Source organism: Sminthopsis crassicaudata, chromosome 4 (genome assembly GCF_048593235.1).
Source record: "Sminthopsis crassicaudata isolate SCR6 chromosome 4, ASM4859323v1, whole genome shotgun sequence".
Taxonomy (NCBI): Eukaryota; Metazoa; Chordata; class Mammalia; order Dasyuromorphia; family Dasyuridae; genus Sminthopsis; species Sminthopsis crassicaudata.
The window spans coordinates 77,209,664-77,232,455 of record NC_133620.1 but is presented as its reverse complement, the minus strand read 5'-3'; positions in this window follow the sequence as shown (position 1 = coordinate 77,232,455).

Genomic DNA, 22,792 nt, shown 5'->3' with positions numbered 1-22,792 from the left:
AAGCCATTGCCTGATAAATGGTGAGCTATGGAAAAGGAAGTAAGTCAATAGAAATGTTACCAGAAGATTCCTGTGATAATAAATATTTTAACTTCTTTGAATCCAATTTTCCTCATCTATAAAGACAGAAAGATCAATAGTACCTACATTACTGAATTAAAATATGAAATTGTGTTGAACTTTAAAGTTTTATATAAATGTTATCATTATTTTAATATTTATAATTAGGTGTTATTCTTGATTTCATTTTGTAGGATGAAAAAAAATGAAAGAAGAAAATGAAGACTTTTATGTACCTACGTGTTTAGAGTGATAAAATTGCAAATTAACAGAGTTTAAACTACCTATATCTCACATTTTACTTATGTAAACTTATAAACATGATTCATGAGAATAAAGGCAACTTTTCCTTTCCCCTCAAATCATTAGATTTGCTTTTCTAAGCTTAAGATGAAGTCTCAGGTGACATAGCTATCCAACCATGCAATTAAATACCCTAAATAATGAGGAAATTAGTCTTAAGGGGAATGCACTGTGGATGAAATAGGACTATGATCATGCTTATTATTATTTTAAAGGCCCCAGCTCCTATGCAGGATACCCAGTGGAGCCTTTCTTTTACCTGACTTGTCTGATGGAAAGTTCCAGGTTCAGATTGAATCTTGTTAAATTCCATCTATTCCTTTGTAAATGTTTGAGTTCATTTTATGAGTGTCAGTGAAAGAAAAATGAGAACCCAATCCAGAAAGCTGAGGCAGAAAAAGTTATACCGTGAAATAAAAAGAATCAATTTTGTACATTGGTTTCACACTGCATCCTTGAAACTTTTTAATGAGACCCAACGTGAGGATAGAGCAGAAAGAAAAGAGGTGGACCATGGAGCTGCCAGTGTAATTCTTTATAGTCAAACTTGTATTACTTTCTATTGTTATAGCTTGAATTTAAATTAACAACACAGTGTCATATGAAGAACACATTTATCCTCAGAGATGACTTATAGTAGAAAGAGTTCTCTGGACATGAATTCAAGAGTGCTTGGGTTCCAGTTCTGATTGTCATGTGCTGGTTATACTACCTTAGAAAAATAATTTACCCTTTCAGAAATCTAGGCAATTCTTTAAGACTACAAGTAATAAAGAAGGGACAAATCTGAATTAGAAAAAAAAAAAAAAAAAAACTATCCTGGCCCAGTGGAAGCAAACCCATGGATGAAAAAAAAAATTTGCTGTTTTTAAAAATTTAGGTTTGCTGAATTGTTTTACAAAATAAGTGGATAATCTTTTTTCAATAGTATAACTATTTATTAGAATTTTGAAAGGAATCCTGAGATTTCCTGCATCAAAAGCAGAAATCAGAATTTAGCTTGCTGATTTTACAGATGAGGAAACTGAGTCTCAATAAGGGGGAAGTGCTTACCCAAGGTCAGTCAATAAACCTATGGCAGACAGGATTTAAATCTAGTAATTATTAAGGGATGTTATAAAGACAAGTCCTCTCAGTGTAATAGGAGAAAGATAGCTCAGAAAATATAGAGCTCATAAAAAACAAAAAAAAAATAGTATCAATATTATAAAAAGTAATTTAAATCCAATTCTTCTAAAATCCAAGACAGTTCTCTTTCCATTTGTATTTGCAGGAACATATTTGATTTTTAGAACATAACTAGGTACAGTACTCTTCTTTCTAAAATGCATGACACAAATCAAAAGCAATCATTTGGAAAGATTAATATGTTACAAAAAGCCAGATCTATGTTTCTAAATTTTCTACTTAAATAAAACCCATGAAACAATGTGTTTTTCCTCTTCTACAAAATTGTGTGTGTGTGTGTGTGTGTGTGTGTGTGTGTGTGTGTGTAATTTTCTGATTTATACATCCAGGACAATAATTTTTTTTGTATTTATATTTTCATTGTGTCTCATCTGGGACATTTTTTTTTTTCATTTCTGCCTTACTCTTGCATTAGAATAAGGCTTGCTACTGCTCCAAAGATATCACAATAAGGACATTGGATAACTTACCAGAAAATGATGAAAACTGCCTTTTGCATTCCTTTGGTTAATTCCTGCAGTCTAATCCTTTTATTGCAGTATTCTAACTCTTTCTAAGTTCTAATTATTAGCTCATCTATCTTCCATATGCAACTAGAATTTCACTTTCTCCTCTATGCTCTAGAGCATGACAATAGTGTTTTTTATTAAAATAAAACATTTTTTCATTATGATAAATAATAGTTTAATATGTAATACATGACTTTTGATATCGTGACAACAATGAACACATTTCAGAATCAAAGAAACCTGTAGTTGGGGGAGAAGAAAGATTTCTGTTGAAAGTACATTTTATGTCCATGTTCAATCTTAAAATTGTGAAATAATGAATAACCATTTTTCATTCAGTTAATAAATACAAAATTTTATGTAAATGGTTCTGCCTACAAAATACCATACTTGAATCACATTTTCGGGACTTTAGATAATTTCCCTCAAATTTATGCTATTTTCCTGTGTGACTGAGTAATTTACTTAATCTCTTTCTAATCCATATCTTCATTTGTGAATTGAGGCAGTGTAGGCTACAAAATTTGAGTCTAGATGTTTTTAATGGAAAAATGAATAATGATTTGTATCTGAGATCCATTCATTAAATCTGAAAAACAAGGTAAATAATTTAAAGAGGAATGAGTAACAAATCAGAAATCCAGGCATCTTACCTTTACATCAAACTTGGCCATTTACTTTCTATGTGATCCCTTGCAATTGATGTTATTTAATTAAACCTCAGATTTGTTTTCTATAATATAGTAAGAATTGATGAAATCAAATGTCTATGAGATCTATTAAAGTGTATATGGTATTTAAAAGATGCTTATGTAAAACTCATTAATGCAATTTTAAAGTTACTTTAGCAATCCATTAGTACAGGAATAGACAAAAATGTCAATATTAATAATATTTAACTAATTCAATAAGTAAATTCATAATCATTGTTAATTATTCACTTGTGTTGCCATTTTGTGAAGGCAGTCATTTTTTTTCTTTTAAAATATCATATAATTCATACTTTTAAATAATATTTATCTATCCAGGTATACTCAGAATATATCAGAACAGATTTGAGAAGTCATCTAGACCAATACATATTTGATTGTGTTTGTAGTTTACACTAATGTATTTTGAGAATTTCCTGAATATAAAGTCCTTCCCTTGATATAAATTATTTCTCTGTAACTTATAATCTTAGAAAGTCCCTTGCAGCACTGAGAAATTTACTCAAAGATTCAGAATTTTTTCCCAGTTCTATAACCTGCATTCTAACTACTGTCAAACATTATTTATTGTATCCTTACAGAAAAAGAGAGTAACAGATAAGTTTATGATTTTTATTGTTGAAGATACAGTCTTCCAGTTAAAAGGGTATATTTTCCCTCTACAAGGGAAGTATAACTTCTTCAGAGATGAAACATGATAGTGTGTTGCAGTGACCATGAGACCATATTACCTGTTTTACTAAGGACAAGGGACACAATTTCTTTCATTCAGGAGAGCTCCTCATACAATTAGATTGCCTACCTTTCAAAGATCAAGCTAGTATGATTTCAAATTGCTTTCTATATGCCTCTGATCAGCAAATTTATTACATATTAGCACTTTTTTAGCTTAAGACAAGTAATTTCTTTTATTACAGTTGACACTTACTGAAACCATAGAGGTCCAGTATCAGTTAATAATACCATTAAAGCACCCATCATCATATCTAGTAGAAAAATGTCCTCAGCCCTTATATCCCACTGTCTCTAACCAATACAGCCATTTATTGTAAGTGGTCTGATATTAGCCTATACCATCATATTTATTGAATTTACCACTTTCATATCATTCTCAAAATTCCAGCACTGCTGAGAACAGAATCTTTAAAAAACAGTTTGATGTTGTAACCTGATTAATTGGCCTAGGTACCCTATTTTCTGGACACTTCATATGTGATGCAACAATGCTACCGTAGGAGTGAGAAAGCGAGGAAGATTTACCTAAGAAGAATAGACTCTATTAAATATAATCTCAGTTGAAACCTAAGAGCACTTCTTTAGTATAACCTTGGAAGGGGTCACTGGAGAATTGAGATTTTCAACTACTTCAAGCATATGATACACTCTGATCCTTTTCAGTGGACAAATCTTTATTAAATAGTGCAGATTACTTCCCAGAAAGAACATGAGTAAATTTCTTGGGAAGTATTTTGCTTTCAAATAAAATTATAGAGGAAATAATTGTTTTTCTGAAAAAAAAATCTGATTTTACCTAATTTTGGAAAATACAAATTCAATTTGCCAGAAAAAATAATTTTAAATGTCTTAGAAAAATAATGGATCAATTTAAGAAGGAAAATGTTGCATAGTGTTTATTATCTATTAAAAAAGGAATAAATCAATGGCGGGAATCTAACCTGACAAGAATTTGGTATCAGAACTCCAAGGGAGGAAAAAGTTTTGCCTAGTACCCTGGGAAACAATGAATGAATGCAAGTATGTAGCAAATTTCAGTATCCAATCAGTTCTTAGAACAGGTTCCATGTAAAAAGCTTATAACATTTTAACTAACTTGCTATAGATTATCTACAGATCACAGATACCATGTCAGAGGTATCATCATTTTTGATAAATCCTTGAGGCTTCTGGTTCTGCTCATATTTAACATCACTTTATTTCCATTTGCAGACTCACTGATAACTGTTACTGATAATACCACTATTGCTTGGACTTTGTTGGGTGACATTTTATACAGTATAAAAATATTTAATTTCTATTAAGCTTCTCCTTTATGTTTTGCCCATGTTATTAGGCTTCTTGCCTATCCAACATCATGTGTATTTAGTGCTGATCTTAAAGTCATTTAAGTGATGGGAGATCTTGTGAAATTTAAAGAAGTTTGTTAATTAAGAGTAAGTTGTGAAAGGATAAGCATTTGTTTTATGTAATTGACATTTGTTTTACATGCACTGATATATCTGATGGCTTCAAAAACCAAACAAAATGAATTCTATTTGATGCTAGTTGTAACACAGATCTTTGAAATTTGCTGACAATGGAAATGACATTGAACTCTATTTTAGGAATATAGTTTTGGCAAATTAGAATTGAGTTGGGGGGTCAGGGTGTGGAATTATAAAGGTACTTAAATTGCTCAGGTAAATAGCTCAGTGTTGGTCTGAGTTGGAGTGTTCTTATAAATCCAGGCAAAGTTGTAGATGATGGATAAAATGATATGGCTTATTCACTAATTTCACATATGCAGTTAGAGTAAGAAATTAAGTTTATTTCTGAGATGGAAAACTGGTATGACTATAAAGAATTGGCAATATGTTTGACTAAAACAGTCAATTTTGAAAGAGAGATGGATTTGGTGGGGAAAATGTTTTTGAGCATGTGGATTTTTCACTGTCTGTGGATGTATAATTTTAAATTTTCACTATGCATGTAGTCAGGAAAGTATGATCAGGGATCCAGATTATAGCTGAATCTCATCATCTCTGACACATCTGACTAAAGTAATTATGCCAATAGAAGTTGAGCTCATAACCATTCAACAACATCAACCAGAATGTGAACCAAAGAGTTCTGATGTCAAATCTGAAATCTGTTATGCAATGTAATTTTTTTCTGATTGCTTCTCATATATTTTTGTAGTAAATCAAAAATATACCTCTTTAAAACTATTAAATTCATGATATATTTCCAAGTAAAATATTACTTTTTAAAAATTGTTTTACAATGTTGACAATTCATCAAAAAGCAAAAACAACAACAAAAAACTAGATTGTTTTACTTTACTATGTTTGGTGTGTATTTTCCTCATATGATTTTCTTCAGAAAAGCAATGCATACAAGATTTGTTTTTCCTTTTCAGGTTTCTTCTAATAGATTATTGCTTTACACATCAATAATGAAAGTTTTTCTTTTTTCTTTCCCCTAACAGACTTATCTGATAAAGCTTTCTGTGTGATAACCAATAGACTACATGTATTACTCAATTTTATCAGCTGAGCCAAGTAATTACATTATTTTTCAGTTGAATTTCATGATTTGATTCTAATATTATTTAAGGCCCAAACTAACGAAATGTTAGAGGTCTTTATATTTGTCTAGATAATAATCATATGTTATATCTTTGCTGCCTGTCTCTATTGCAATAGAATTCTGAGAGTTTTTTTTTTTCATTTTAAAATGTGAAAGTCAAAATCCATAATTATATCCCTTGTGTTGTAGCTATACCTCATTATATTGTATTTCATTCTTTATGCTATCTTGCTTGAGGCTAGAAAGTATAATGCTCTTTCCAGATATGTTGTGCTGCTGCTTATATGAGCTTGAAACAGAGTGAATCATTGTTTATGTGAGCTTTATGCCACAGTCATTGTAAATATATATGTATGGGAACACATACTGGGTGATGTGATTGTGTTCCACTGGCATAAAAATGCATTAAAATAAAAATATTTTAGTTTTATGCTTTTTTGACTATTTGACAAACATAGAAATTTTGGACAATATTGCAGTGAAATAGTATCAAATATATATGCATATTTTTTTTCATGGCACATTTCATTATTCTCAACTAAATGTCTATGCAGGTTTATCTAAGAAAACAAACAAAAATACCTTATATTTTAAGCCTTTGATACTCAACCCAACAGGTAGGTGAGAATCTGTTTTCTTAGTGGTCCTGCTGCCAACCCAATATACATAAGCTCTTTACTTTCATCTATTTTTAAAACCATTTTCTTCAATGTGTACCCTGTAGCAAAACTACTCAAGTTCAGAGTATTTTGTCAAATGAATTCCCCTACTATTTTTCATTTCTTTGAGAAGTAAATAGGGCAAAAAGGGTTGCAAAGACGATAATTTATTGAATGATTCTTTTTTATTTTCCCTCCAGATAGTATTCTGTACTAAGCTTGTCATTTTTTTTTTTAACTTTACCTTTATTAACTAAATATCAGGGAGGAAAAAAGGATCATGTACTATGTTTGTATGCTTAAGTGCTCTCACTTTTCCATGTTCATATATGCCAGTGAACACAGCCACATGCAAATGAATTGTGGCTATGTTCTTTTCATTCTCTATCTGTCTTCCTCTTGTATTCATTGCCTACTGCTATTCATTTTGGGTTTCAACATTTTAGAGTGATTAATATTCAAATTAATGACATCTACAAAATTTTAGTTCATCCTCTTTTAAAATATAAAGGCATTTTTGTCCCTCTTTTGGATTTTCTTCTATTTAAAACCATAGGGTTGACAGTTTTGAACAGATTTATTATGTTGTTGACCAGTATGCAGTGATTTGTTTGTACTGTGCTTACAGAAGGGTGAGCCACTCTATCATAGCATTAACATCCTCCTGGTGTTCAAATGCACAATAAATTATATTCCTAGCTTCCAAAAATAAGTAGTTTACTTAGGTTTTAGTGAATTAAATGGAGCTACACTTTTGATACCATTTACTCAGACCTCAGTAAATAACTATAATGCTTTCCTATTTATGGGAAAGGATGTAAAATATATGATGCATTGCATTCAAAGTGTACATACCCACAAAAATAACTGCTTTAGTAAAACAATATTAGTAATTGATTTTTAATTTTTTCAAACTTGTATTGATATATTTTACTTGATTACAGCAATTTTTCTCTGTGTATATTTATTATATATGTATTATATATTTATAAATAATATGTATATATGCAAGTATATATGTATAAATATATGTGTATATGTGCATACATATATGCAGGTGTATGTATGTATATACAATAACTCAACATATTATTTTGAAACAAAGGAAATAAATCAAATCACCAGAAAAAAGACTTATCATTTTTCTCCTTTATCCTAAAAGGAAGGAGATATATTCTATTACATTTTCTTTTTTCTGAGTTCTATGACACAGAAGCCTACTGATATAATTAAATATTCATTGTTTAGTAACTTTTCTTGCATTATTCTAAATTATGTTTCAGGAAGATTGTGTGTGCCTATCTTCCCATATTCAATCTAAAATTTATTGGTATCATTTTTATCATCTTTTTAAATTTGTGTGTGCACATGTTTGCATGCATGCATGTGTCTTTGTGTCTTGGTGGTGGGTGAAACTACACAATTTTTAAAATTTGTAGTTTTATTAATTATTTGCATTTATAGTGATGTATTATTTGCTTGTTAAGAGTTGACAATTAAAAAATAAATACACACAAACAAAATAATCCCATTTATATATTGGGGAATTATTCTTATTTTATGAATTTGTTCTACTATCCTATGTATCTCATATTTTGAAGAGTTTTGAAGATATTTGAAAGATACTCATATAAACACACACCCATAAATACCCTATTCTACATAGTTACTCTATTTTAGCTCCAATTAAATTTTTTTTTTCCAAAAAACTTATAATAAAAAAATGAGGCATAACAATGCTAAAATGGCTTGACCAGATCACATAGATAGTGAGTGCTACTGGGAGAATTTGAACTCAGGTTTTCTTTAGTAATAACATTTTGTCTGGCTCATCATTACAAGCAGCGACAAAAATGATTCAATAATATTAAATAATTAATTAAGGATAATGTTTATTTTAGGTACAACTAAAATTCCATATCTCAGCCATGGTCTTATCATTTTTATTAGCCATAATCATGTAATCAAAATTATATAAAAAAAGAAATAATGTCCTACAAGAAAGATTTAGCATTTAGTAAGTTAATTAATCAATCAACACATATTAAAGAGCTTATTATTTGTATGGATCTATGCTAAATAAGCACTGGATATATATATATATATATATATATATATATATATATATATATATAAGCACTGGATATATATATATATATATATATATATATATATATATATGTATGTTATACATATATACATACATATATATACATATATACATACACACATATATATATACATACATATATATATATACATACATATATATATATACATACATACACACACATTTTATATATATATATATGATAGTATTTGGAAGTTTTTGTGGGAAAGAAATCACTAATAGGGCAATCAAGAAAAACCCATTGAATGAAGTAGAACATGAGCTGAATCTAAAAATAAGCTGAGGCAGAACCCAAGGAATTTACACACAAACTAAAAAAAAAAAAATTGAGATCTATTCAAGATTATTTTCTCTCTTGGTTCATTTCTTTTCTCTGTCCTTCCATGATAAGTTGAAAGATAAGACTAGTGGACGGAGCCAACATGGCAGAGAAGCCACATGCAACTTTCTAAGCTCTCTCTTACCCTTACTACCAACTATTTAATTCAGCCTCAAAAATAGTGCTTGACTGGTAAAACCCATGAAGATTGAAATACAGCAACTTACCAGCCAAAGAGAATCTAGAATTTTGTCAGAAAAGATCTGTTCTGAGGGGCGGGGGAAAAGACCAGCAGTGGACAGGGATAGAACTAGGCTAGCATATTGTGCAGATTGGGCTGGAGAGGCCTCTAGGGTTAGAATAGCTACAGAGACAGACAACTCTGGCATAGGCTGATTTCTCTACTCTGCTTGCAAAACAGCAGATCAGCAGAGAAATCAAAGCCACTTGTAAAAATGCCAGAAACTATAGTCTTCCTATATCTATCCCAAATTGGAAGTGCTGTATGGGGCTTTTCCTTGAGGCAGTTAAAAATCTGCAAGTTAGGGGGACACATCCCGGGACAGCCTCTAATCTGCACATTGTGGGGCTCAGCCTGAGGCAGTCGAACTTCCACAGTAGCAAAAGTTCTGCAGCAGTCTGTGTGCAGGCCTATTCGCTGGTCAGTTGCTAATATCCACAGTCCCACAGAGGCTAGCCTGGGGTTGTGACACTTTTACTGTTCAGGCTCTAGCTTCATTGCAGTCTCTAGGCCACACAGTGGGGTTTCTTCACTGGGCACTTCCACAACCTGGCCCATGCGATTCAGCTCTGCATTACTTCTGGTGAAGGGGAGGGAACTCTCTCCCAGAGAACCCTCATACATTTGCATATCGTTCACAAGACAACTGTCATCCATATACCTATCCCTGTTTTGCAGATGAAGCTGGTAACCTACTTGCCCTGAAGGCAGACCCTATAGGTTTTAAAAATGAGTAAAAAAATGAAGAGTAAAATCAAAAGCTTCTATACAGAAAGAGAGCAGTTTTGCAACACCCAGTAGACTAATAGCAGACAGCCTCCAGATAATATCCTGAAGGGGAATGTTACCTGGCCCCCATCACATAACTCTCTCCTAGAAGAGACTATTAAAAACCTCAAAAGAAAGGTAGAAGAAAAATGGGCAAAGGAAAGAGAAGCTACACAAGAGAGTAACAACATCCTGAAATGTGTATTTGAAAAGATAACAAATTCACAAGAAGTGTAGAGAAACAAAATTTGTGAATTGGAAAAAAATTTAAAAAATCTCTGGAAAGTAGGATTTGTGAATGGGAAAATATAAAGAACTCCCAAGAAAGTAGAATTTGTAAATTGGAAAAATAAAATAACTCACTAAAAAAAAAAATAGCAAAATTCCATAGAGCAAAACAATTCATTTAAAAACTCAATTGGATATATACAAAAAGAAGTAAAAAAAAAAAAAAAAAGCGAATGAAGAAAATAACTCAAAATTTAAGAATGAAAAAAATAACTCAAAAATTAAAAATCAGAACTGAACAAATATAAATGAATGATTCATCGAGGCACCAAGAATCAGTGAAGCAAAAAAAATAAATAAATAAATTAAATACTGGAGAAAAATGACAAATATTTACTTGGAAAATTGACAGACCTGGAAAATAGATCTAGAAGAGATAATCTGAGGATTATTGGACTTCCCAAAAATTATGATGAAAAAAAAAAAGAGGCTAGATTCTATTTTACAGGAAATCATCAAAGAGAACTGTCCAGAGGTAATAGAACCAGAAGGGAAAATCGATATTGAAAGAATTCATTGAATGCCTTCTGAAAAAGACGCTATTAAAAAAAATCCATGGAATATTGTGGCCAAACTTCAGAACTATCAAACTAAGGAAAAAATATTGCAAGCAGCCAGGAAAAAAAAAAAAAAAAAAGGTTGGGTCACTCAAGATCCACGTTAAAGGATCGAAGGGCCTGGAATCTGATATTCCAAAAGACAAAATAACTTGGAATGCAGCCAAGAATAAAATACACATCTAAGTTGAGCATTTTCTTCTATGGGAGAAGATGGGCATTTAATAAACAGATGAATTTCATTTGTTTCTACAGAAAAAAACCAAATCTAAACAAACAAACAAAAAAAAATTGATATCCAATCACAGGATTCAAGAGAAGCAGAAAAAGGTAAAAGGAAATCTTGAGAACTGTATTTCTCTTGTGGATATAGAGAAAGTCTACATGGATAATTTGATTTTATTGATATAACAAAAAAAAAAAAAAAGGAAGTAGAAATGGAAAGGGAATAGTGTCCAAAACAGGAAAAGGGGAGATAAAAAGAGGGAAACCACATTCCACAAAGGGACAAAGGAAACATTATATCTGAGGGAATTTAAAGAGGGGGAGGAACATTGTGTGAATCTTACTCTGATCAGAGTAGGCTCAAAGAGAAAATAATTTACATATTTGTTTTATAGAGAATTTTCTCTCACCTCATTAGAAAAGGTGGAGAAGAAAAGGGAAAAGGAAAAGAGTAATAAGGGAAGGTATTTGAAAGTAGGGGAAAGGGACAGTAAAAAGGGAGGTATGTGTGACACAAGGGGGAGTCCATAATTTAAATACTAGGGAAGGGGTGCAGGATGGGCAAGGAAAAAAAAAGCATAATCTGGGGATAATATGATGGCAGGAAATACAGAATTAGTAATTTTAACTGTAAATGTGAATGGGATGAACTCTCCCATTAAGTGGAGGGAAATAGCAGACTGGATGAAAAGTCAGAAACCTACAATATGTTCTTTACAGGAAACATATTTAAAGAATGGAGATACATGCAGAGTAAGAATAAAAGGCGGGAGCATAATGAATTATACTTTAAGTGAAGTCAAAATAGCAGGGATAGCCATCCTTATCTCAGATAAAGCAAAAGCAAAAACTGATCTAAATAAAAGAGATAAGGAAGGAAACTATATCTTGCAGAAGGGTAGCATAGACAATAAAGCCATATCAATACTAAACATATATACATCTAACTTCCTAAAGGAGAAGTTAAAGAAGTTGCAAGAAGAAATAGACAGCAAAACTGTAATAGTGGGAGATCTCAACCTTACACTCTCAGAATTAGATAAATCAAACCACAAAACAAATAAGAAAGAAATTAAAGAGGTAAATAGAATATTAGAAAAATTAGGTATGATAGATCTTTGGAAAACACTAAATGGTGATAGAAAGGAGTATGCTTTCTTCTCAGCAGTTCATGGAACCTATACAAAATTGACCATGTATAAGACATAAAAATCTCAAAATTAATTACAGGAAGGCAGAAATAACAAATGTTTTCTTTTAAGATCACGATGCAGTAAAAAACTACATTCAACAAGAAATTAGGAGTAAATAAAACAAAAAGTAATTGGAAAATAAATAGTCTCATCTTAAAGAATAATTGGGTGAAACATCAAATTATAGAAATAATTAATAATTTCACTAAAGATAATGACAATGGTGAGGCATCATTCCAAAATTTGTAGGATGCAGTTAAAGCAGTGATAAGGGGAAATTTTATATCTTTAGAGGCTTACTTCAATAAAATAGAGAAATAGAACATCAATGAATTTAGCTTGCAACATAAAAACCTAGAAAAAGACCAAATTAAAAACCCCCAATCAAATATTAAATTTGAAATTCTAAAATTAAAAAGAGAAGTTATTACTACTGAAAGTAAAAAAAAAAACAACTATTGAATTAATACATACAACTAAGAGTTTGTTTTATGAAAAAAAAAAAAAACAATAACATAGATAAACCTTTGTTAAATCTGATCAGAAAAAGGAAAAAGAAAAATCAAATTGGTTACTCATAAAAATGAAAAGGGTGAACTTTCCAACAATATAGTAGAAATTAGAGCAATAATAAGGACTTACTTTGCCCAAGTTTATGCCAATAAATTTGATAACTTAAGTGAAATGTATGACTATTCTAAATATATAAGCTTCACAGATTAACAGAGGAGGAAGTAAATTTCTTAAATAGTCCCATTTCAGAAAAAGAAATAAAACAAGCTATTAACTCCCTAGGAAAAAATCCCCAGGACCAGATGGATTTACATGTGAATTCTACCAAATATTTTTTTTTATTATTATATATATATATATATATATATATATATATATATATATATATATATATATATATATATATATATATATATATATATATATATATATATATTTTATAATATTATCCCTTGTATTCATTTTTCCAAATTACCCCCCCTCCCTGTATTCCCTCCCCCCGACGACAGGCAATACCATACATTTTACATGTGTTACAATATAGTCTAGGTACAATACATGTGTGTGAATATCATTTTCTTGTTGCACAATAAACATTAGAATCCGAAGGTACATGCAACCTGGGCAGACAGATATTAGTGCTAACAATTTACATTCCCCTCCCAGTGTTTCTTCTCTGGGTGTAGCTACCTCTGTCCATCATTGATCAACTGGAAGTGAGTTGGATCTTCTTTATGTTGAAGATTTCCACTTCCATCAGAATACATCCTCATACAGTATTGTTGTTGAAGTGTATAGTGATCTTCTGGTTCTGCTCATTTCACTCAGCATCAGTTGATTTAAGTCTCTCCAGGCCTCTCTGTATTCCTCCTGCTGGTCATTTCTTACCGAGCAATAATATTCCATAACCTTCATATACCACAATTTACCCAACCATTCTCCAACTGATGGAGTTTCTTCCAGTTTCTAGCTACAACAAAAAGAGCTGCCACAAACATTTTGGCACATATATGTTTCTTTCCGTTCTTTAGTATTTCTTTGGGATATAATCCCAGTAGTAGCGCTGCTGGGTCAAAGGGTATGCACAGTTTGATAACTTTTTGGGCATAATTCCAGATTGCTCTCCAGAATGGCTGGATTCTTTCACAACTCCTCCAGCAATGTATTAGTGTCCCAATTTCCCCACATCCCCTCCAACATTTGTCATTATTTGTTCCTGTCATCTTAGCCAATCTGACAGGTGTGTAGTGGTATCTCAGAGTGGTCTTAATTTGCATTTCTCTGATCAGTAGTGATTTGGAACACTCTTTCATGTGAGTGGATATAGTTTCAATTTCTTCCTCTGAGAATTGTCTGTTCATATCCTTTGACCATTTATCAATTGGAGAATGGTTCGGTTTCTTATAAATTAGGGTCAGTTCTCTATATATTTTGGAAATGAGACCTTTGTCAGAACCTTTGTTTTTAAAAATATTTTCCCAATTTGTTACTTCCCTTCTAATCTTGTTTGCATTAGTATTATTTGTACAGAAACTTTTTAGTTTGATGTAATCAAAATCTTCTATTTTGTGATCAATAATGATCTGTAGTTCTCCTCTGGTCATAAATTCCTTCCTCCTCCACAAGTCTGAGAGGTAGATTATCCTCTGTTCCTCTAATCTATTTATTATCTCCCTCTTTATTCCTAAATCATGGATCCATTTTGATCTTATCTTGGTATATGGTGTTAAGTGTGGATCCATATCTAATTTCTGCCATACTAATTTCCATTTTTCCCAACAGTTTTTTCAAAATAATGAATTTTTATCCCTAATGTTGGAATCTTTGGGTTTGTCAAAGATTAGATTGCTATAGATGTACCCTTTTTTGTCCTTTGTATCTAATCTGTTCCACTGATCTACCGGTCTATTTCTTAGCCAATACCAAATGGTTTTGGTGACTGCTGCTATATAATATAGCTTTAGATCAGGTACACTTAGAACACCTTCCTCTGAGTTTTTTTTTTCATTAGTTCCCATGAAATTCTTGACCTTTTATTCTTCCATATGAATTTTGTTGTTATTTTTTCTAGGTCATTAAAATAGTTTCTTGGGAGTCTGATTGGTATAGCACTAAATAAATAGATTAGTTTGGGGAGTATTGTCATCTTTATTATATTCGCTCGGCCTATCCAAAAGCACTGAATGTCTTTCCAATTATTTAAATCTGATTTTATTTTTGTGGCAAGTGTTTTGTAATTTTTCTCATATAATTCCTGACTTTTCTTTGGTAGATGGATTCCCAAATATTTTATACTCTCAACATTTGTTTGGAATGGAATTTCTCTTTGTATCTCTTGCTGTTGCATTTTGTTAGGGATATATAAAAATGCCGAGGATTTATGTGGATTTATTTTGTATCCTGCCACTTTGCTGAAATTTTGAATTATTTCTAGTAGCTTTTTAGCAGAGTCTTTGGGGTTCTCTAAGTATACCATCATGTCATCTGCAAAAAGTGATAGTTTAATTTCCTCATTTCCTACTCTAATTCCTTGAATCTCTTTCTCGGCTCTTATTGCCGAGGCTAGCGTTTCTAGTACTATATTGAATAGTAATGGTGATAGTGGGCAACCTTGTTTCACTCCTGATCTTACTGGGAAAGGTTGCAGTTTATTTCTATTGCATATTATGCTTACTGACGGTCTTAAATATATACTCCTGATTGTTCTAAGGAATAATCCATTTATTCCTATACTCTCAAGAGTTTTTAGTAGGAATGGATGTTGGATTTTGTCAAATGCTTTTTCTGCATCTATTGAGATGATTATATGGTTCTTATTAATTTGATTATTAATATGGTCAATTATATTAATATGTTTCCTAATATTAAACCAGCCCTGCATTCCTGGAATAAATCCTACTTGATCATAGTGTATTATCTTGGAGATGATTTTCTGAAGTCTTTTTGCTAATATCTTATTTAAGATTTTAGCATCAATATTCATTAAGGAGATTGGTCTATAATTTTCTTTCTCAGTTTTCGATCTACCAGGTTTAGGTATCGGTACCATGTCTGTGTCATAAAAGGAATTTGGTAGGACTCCTTCATCCCCTATTTTTTCAAATAATTTATATAACATTGGGGCTAATTGTTCTTTAAATGTTTGGTAGAATTCACATGTGAATCCATCTGGCCCTGGGGATTTTTTCCTGGGGAGTTGATTAATAGCTTGTTCTATTTCTTTTTCTGAAATGGGACTATTTAAGCAATTTATCTCCTCCTCTGTTAATCTAGGGAGCCTATATTTTTGGAGGAAGTCATCCATTTCACTTAAGTTATCAAATTTATTGGCATAAAGTTGGGCAAAGTAACTCCATTATTTCTCTAATTTCCTCTTCATTGGTGGAAAGATCCCCCTTTTCATTTGTAAGACTATCAATTTGATTTTCCTCTTTCTTTTTTTTGATCAAATTTACCAAAGGTTTATCTATTTTATTGGCTTTTTCATAAAACCAACTCTTGGTTTTATTTATTAATTCAATAGTTTTTTTACTTTCAATTTTTTTGATTTCTCCTTTTAATTTTTGTATTTCGAGTTTAATTTTTGGTTGGGGGTTTATAATTTGGTCTTTTTCTAGCCTTTTAAGTTGTAAGCCCAATTCGTTAATCTTCTCTTTCTCAATTTTCTTCAAATAAGCCTCTAAAGATATAAAATTTCCCCTTATTACTGCTTTAGCTGCATCCCAAAGATTTTGATATGATGTCTCATCATTATCATTATCTTGGGTGAAATTGTTAATTGTTTCTATAATTTGCTCTTTCACCCAGTCATTCTTTAAGATGAGATTATTCAGTTTCCAATTACTTTTTGGTCTATTTACCCCTAACTTTTTACTGAATGTAGCTTTTATTGCATTGTGATCTGAGAAGAAGGCATTTATTATTTCTGCCTTCCTACATTTAATTTTGAGATCTTTATGTCCTAGTATATGGTCAATTTTTGTATAGGATCCATGAACTGCTGAGAAGAAAGTATATTCCTTCTTATTGCCATTCAGTTTTCTCCAAAGGTCTATCATACCTAGTTTTTCTAATGTTCTATTTACTTCTTTAATTTCTTTCTTGTTTGTTTTGTGGTTTGATTTGTCTAAATCTGAGAGTGCAAGGTTGAGATCTCCCACTATTATAGTTTTACTGTCTATTTCTTCTTGCAGTTCTCTTAACTTTTCCTTTAGAAAGTTAGATGCTATACCACTTGGTGCATATATGTTTAGTATTGATATGGCTTCATTATTTATGCTACCTTTCAGCAGGATATAGTTTCGTTCCTTATCTTTTTTAACAAGATCTACTTCTGCTTTTGCTTGATCTGAGATAAGGATAGCTACCCCTGCTTTTTTGGCTTTACCTGAAGCATAATAGGCTCTGTTCCAACCTTTTACCTTTACTCTATATGTATCTCCCTGCTTTAAGTGTGTTTCCTGTAGGCAACATATTGTAGGGTTCTGCTTTTTGATCCAATCTACTATCCGTCTCCGTTTGATGGGATCGTTCATCCCATTCACATTTACAGTTAAAATTACTAATTCTGTATTTCCTGCCATCGTATTATCCCCAGATTATGCTTTTTTCCCTTGACCCCCCTGATCCCCCTCCCCAATATTTAATTTACAGACCCCCCTTGTGACGCGCAACCCTCCTTCTTTTTTTTTTTTTTTTGGATCCCTCCCCCCTCCCTCCAAGTCCCTTCACTTGTTCTCCTTTTCCTTTTCCCTTTTCCTCTCCCCCCTTTTAATGAGGTGAGAGAAAATTCTCTGAAAAACAAATATGTTAATTATTTACTCTTTGAGCCTCTTCTGATGAGAGTAAGATTCACACAATGATTCTCCCCCTCACTAAGTTCCCTCAGATATGGTGTATTTTCTATGCCTCTTCCTGGGATGTAGTTTCCCTCTTTTTATCACTCCTTCCCCTTTTTCTGAACCGACCTCCTTCCCTTTACTACACCCCCCTTTTTTTCTTTTATATCAGTAAAATCATATTATCCTTGAGTATTTTTTATATACCCACAACAGAGTTACATTCTCAAGGGTTCTGTGTACCTTTTTCCGTTTCTCTTCAGTCTTGTGGATATAGATCAAATTTTTTGTTTAAGTCTGGTTTTTTTCTTAGAAACACATAGAATTCCTCTGTTTCATTGAATGACCATCTTCTTCCATGGAAAAAGATGCTAAACTTAGCTGGGTACTTCATTCTTGGTTGCAGTCCTTGATCTTTTGCCTTGCGGAATATCAGGTTCCAGGCCCTTCTATCTTTTAATGTGCAGGCAGCCAGATCTTGGGTGACCCTTATTGTGGCACCTTGGTATTTAAATTGTTTTTTTCTAGCTGCTTGCAGGATTTTCTCCTTTGTGTGGTAATTCTGCAGCTTAGCCACTATATTCCGTGGTGTTCTTATTTTAGGATCTATTTCAGAAGGAGTTCGATGAATTCTTTCCACATCTACTTTCCCTTCTGTTTCTATTATCTCTGGACAGTTCTCCTTGATAATTTCCTGTAAAATAGAATCTAGGCTCTTTTTTTGGTCATAGTTTTCTGGAAGTCCAATAATCCCCAGATTATCTCTCCTAGATCTATTTTCCAGGTCTATAGATTTTCCCAGTAAGTATTTGACGTTGTTCTCCAGCTTCTCATTTTTTTTTTTGTTTTGTTTGACTGATTCTTGGGTTCTCTGTGAATCATTCATTTCTATTTGTTCCATCCTGACTTTTAAGGAGTTATTTTCTTCTTTCACAGTTTTTAGTTCTTTTTGTAAATGCCCAATTTCGTTTTTAAATGAATTATTTTGCTCTATTGAATTTTTTTCCATTTCCCTAATTTTTTTTTTTGAGAATTATTTTCTTTTTCCAATTCAGAAATTCTATTTTCTTGAGACTTTTTTATCTTTTCCAATTCAGAAATCCTACTTTCCTGTGTTTTTTTAACCTTTTCTAATTCACTAATTTTGTTTCCCTGCATCTCCTTTGAATTCTTTATTTTTTCCAACTCCAATTTCAGGACGTTGTTATTCTCTATCATAACTTCCCTTTCCTTTCCCCATTTTTCTTCGATCTCCCTCAATTTTTTAAGAGCTTCTTCTAGGAGAGAGTTATGTGATGGGGGGCAGGAATCGTTCCCCTTTAGGTTGTTATCTGCTGATTCTCTGTTGTCAACTTCCTCGGGGTTGGATACCCGCTCTTTCTCTGTATAGAAGGAATCTATGGTTTTTCTAGCTTTTTTGCTCATATTTAAAAAAATGTTTTGGGGTCTGTCCCTGGGGTAGGAAATTATTTACTTCTTTACCAGCTTCCTCCCAGACTGGATGGATGCAGCGGCCCCTGTGCCTGAGCTAAGAGAGAGCTCTGGGAGAGAGTTCCCCACCCCCTCCCTGGAAGTGCCTCAGAGGTGATTAGCACTACTGTGCTTCGAGGGCGTAGAATAGTGAAGACAGCAGGAAGCCCAGCCTATGTGTCCGGGTGGGGAGTGGATGTCTGCAGCAGGTGACGTGAGAAGCCCCTGTGCTCAAACTGCAAGTGTCTGCCAGAAACCGCGGTCCCTAGTTCAAAGGTTCCGCTTCTCTGGGACTTCCTGGAGCTGAGTTCCACTCCCTCCAGCTAAGCTAGGCAGTGTGTGTTGCCTTGGGCCGTATCCACCCACTTGTCAATCTCTTAACTATTCTCAGGTGGTAGCTGAGGCCACACCCCCTGGTGCCGAGTCTGCTGAGTCACCCCCAGGATCGGGGAAAATCTAATTTGAGTTTTAAAATATTTTGGCTTTCTCTTCTGAACTGCTAAATAATTAGCAGAGAAGAGCTAACAGCCTGTGCCAGATTCCTTTACCTCAGTGGCTTCTCTGATCCCAGAGCTCTTCCCAGCGCAATGGGCGCAGTGTGCCCCTACCCCACTGTCTGTGCTGGTCTTTCTTATTCCTCACCTGAGAACTGACATTTCCTGCTAAAACTCCAGATTCTCTTCAGCTGGTTAGTTGTGCTTCCAGTCCTTGTGGTATCTCTCAGTCCTGAGCTAATTCTGAGACTTAATTTATCTAATTGGTTGTGAGGGAGTGAGGACGTTCACTGAGTCGTGTGTTTCTTCTCCGCCATCTTGGCTCCGCCCCCTCTACCAAATATTTAAAGAACAATTAGCCCCAATGTTATATAAACTATTTGAAAAAAATAGGGATGAAGGAGTCCTACCAAACTCCTTTTATGACACAGACATGGTACTGATACCTCAACCAGGTAGGTTGAAAACAGAGAAAGAAAAGTATAGAACAATCTCCCTAATAAATATTGATACTAAAACATTAAATAAAATATTAGCAAAAAGACTGCAGAAAATCATCCCAGCATAATACACCATGATCAAGTAGGATTTATACCAGGAATGCAGGGCTGGTTCAATGTTAGGAAAACTATTAGCATAATTGATTTTATCAATAACTAAATTAACAAAAAAAAAAATGATCATCTCAATAGATGTAGAAAAAGCATTTGATAAAATCCAACATACATTCTTAATAAATACATTTGAGAGTATAGGAATAAATGGACTTTTCCTCAAAATAGTCATCAGCATATATTTCAAACCATCAGTAAGCATCACATATAATGGGGATAAACTGGAACCTTTCCCAGTAAAATCAGGAGTGAAACAAATTTGCCCGCTATCACAATTACTAATCAATATTGTATTAGAAATGCTAGCCTCGGCAATAAGAGTCGAGAAAGAGATGAAAGGAATTAGAATAGGTAATGAGTAAAGCAAACTATCACTCTTTGCAGATGATGTGATGGCATACTTAGAGAACCCCAGAGATTCTAATAAAAACTTATTAGAAATGATTCAGCTTTTGCAAAGTTGCAGGATGCAAAATAATTCCACACAAATCCTCAGCAGATTTATACATCCATCACAGACAAAATCCAAAAGCAAGAGATACAAAGAGAAATTCCATTTAAAATAGTTATTTTTACCTTCTGAATCCAATTGAATTTATTTTTACCTTCTGAATCTAATTATTCCTGTGCAACAAGAAATTCGGTTCAGCACACATATATTGTATCTAGGATATACGATAACACATTTAGCATGCATGGAACTGCCTGTCATCTAGTAGAGGGGGTAGAGGGAAGGAGGGGAAAATTTGGAACAGAAGTGAATATACAGGTTAATGTTGTAAAAAATTACCCAAGCATATGTACTGTCAAAAAATTACAATTATAAAATTAATAAAAATTAAAAAAGTAAGAGACTATCTAGAAGATTTGACCCAAGGGCTTTCTTTAGTCTTCATTTAGCAGTAAATTGGGTTGTACAATTTCAAAGAAATTATGTATCCTCCTGGGGATGCTGTAAAATTGGGGCATATATAAATTGATAAGGATTTTTCTGAAAATAAAAATAAAACCATAAAGATTATCAATCTGAGGTAACAAAGTTACAAATTATTCTCCAATGAAGTCTTCTGGGATGATTTTGAATTTTCTTAGAATGTTTTGAGCATGTTTACAGGGGCTTATCATGTGCTGAGCTCTAACTACTATATGACCAAGTGAAATTATGCTCTAAAACATTAATAAAGAAGTATGAAGAAATAATTTTTTTAATTAAAAAGTACATGCCCAAAGAGATAGCTTGTTTTCTTTTTTCTTTGTTTGTTTGGTTTTTTTTTTTTTTTTTGAATTTTGGAGATCATATTTTAATTGCAAAGAAACTAAATAGCCTTCCCCAAACAGTAACTTTTGAACTGCTCTTGAACAGCTGATTCTCTAACCTCATCGAATCTTTTTTTTAAATTAATTTTATAATTATACTTTTTTTTGATAGTATATATGCATGAGTAATTTTTTTTGTAACATTAACCCTTATATTCACTTTTCCAGATTTTCCCCTCCCTCCCCTAGATGACAGGCAATCTCATACATTTTACATGTATTACAGTGTAACTTAGATATAATATATGTGTGTAAATCCAATTTTCTTGTTGCACGTTAAGTATTGTTTTCCAAAGGTATAAGTAACTTGGGTAGATAGACAGTAGTGCCAATATTTTACTTTCAATTCTCAGTGTTCCTTCTCTAGATGTAGTTGTTTCTGTCTATCATTGATCAGCTGGAAGTGAGTTGGATCTTCTTTATGTTGAAGATATCCACTTCCATCAGAATACATCTTCATAAAATATTGTTGTTGAAGTGTATATTGATCATCTGGTTCTGCTCATTTCACTGAGCATCAGTTCATGCAAGTCTCCCCAAACCTTTCTGAATTCATCCTGCTACTCATTTCTTGCAGAGCAATAATATTCTATAGCCTTCATATACCATAATTTACCCAACCATACTCCAATTGATGGACATCCATTCATCTTCTAGTTTCTAGCCATATGGAAAGAGCTGCTGCAAACATTTTGGCACACACAAGTCCTTTTCCCCTCTTTAGTATTTCTTTGGGATATAATCCCAGTAGTAGCACTGCTGGATCAAAGGGTATGCACAGTTTGATAACTTTTTGGGCATAGTTCCAGATTATTCTCCAAAATGGCCGGATTCTTTCACAACTCCACCAACAATGTATTAGTGTCCCAGTTTTCCCACATCCCCTTCAAAATTCATCATTATTTGTTCCTGTCATCTTAGTCAATCTGACAGGTGTGTAGTGATATATCAGAATTATCTTAATTTGCATTTCTCTGATCAGTAGTGATTTGGAACACTCTTTCATATGAGTGGATATAGTTTCAATTTCATTATCTGAGAATTGTCTGTTCATATCCTCTGACCATTTATCAATTGGAGAATGGTTTG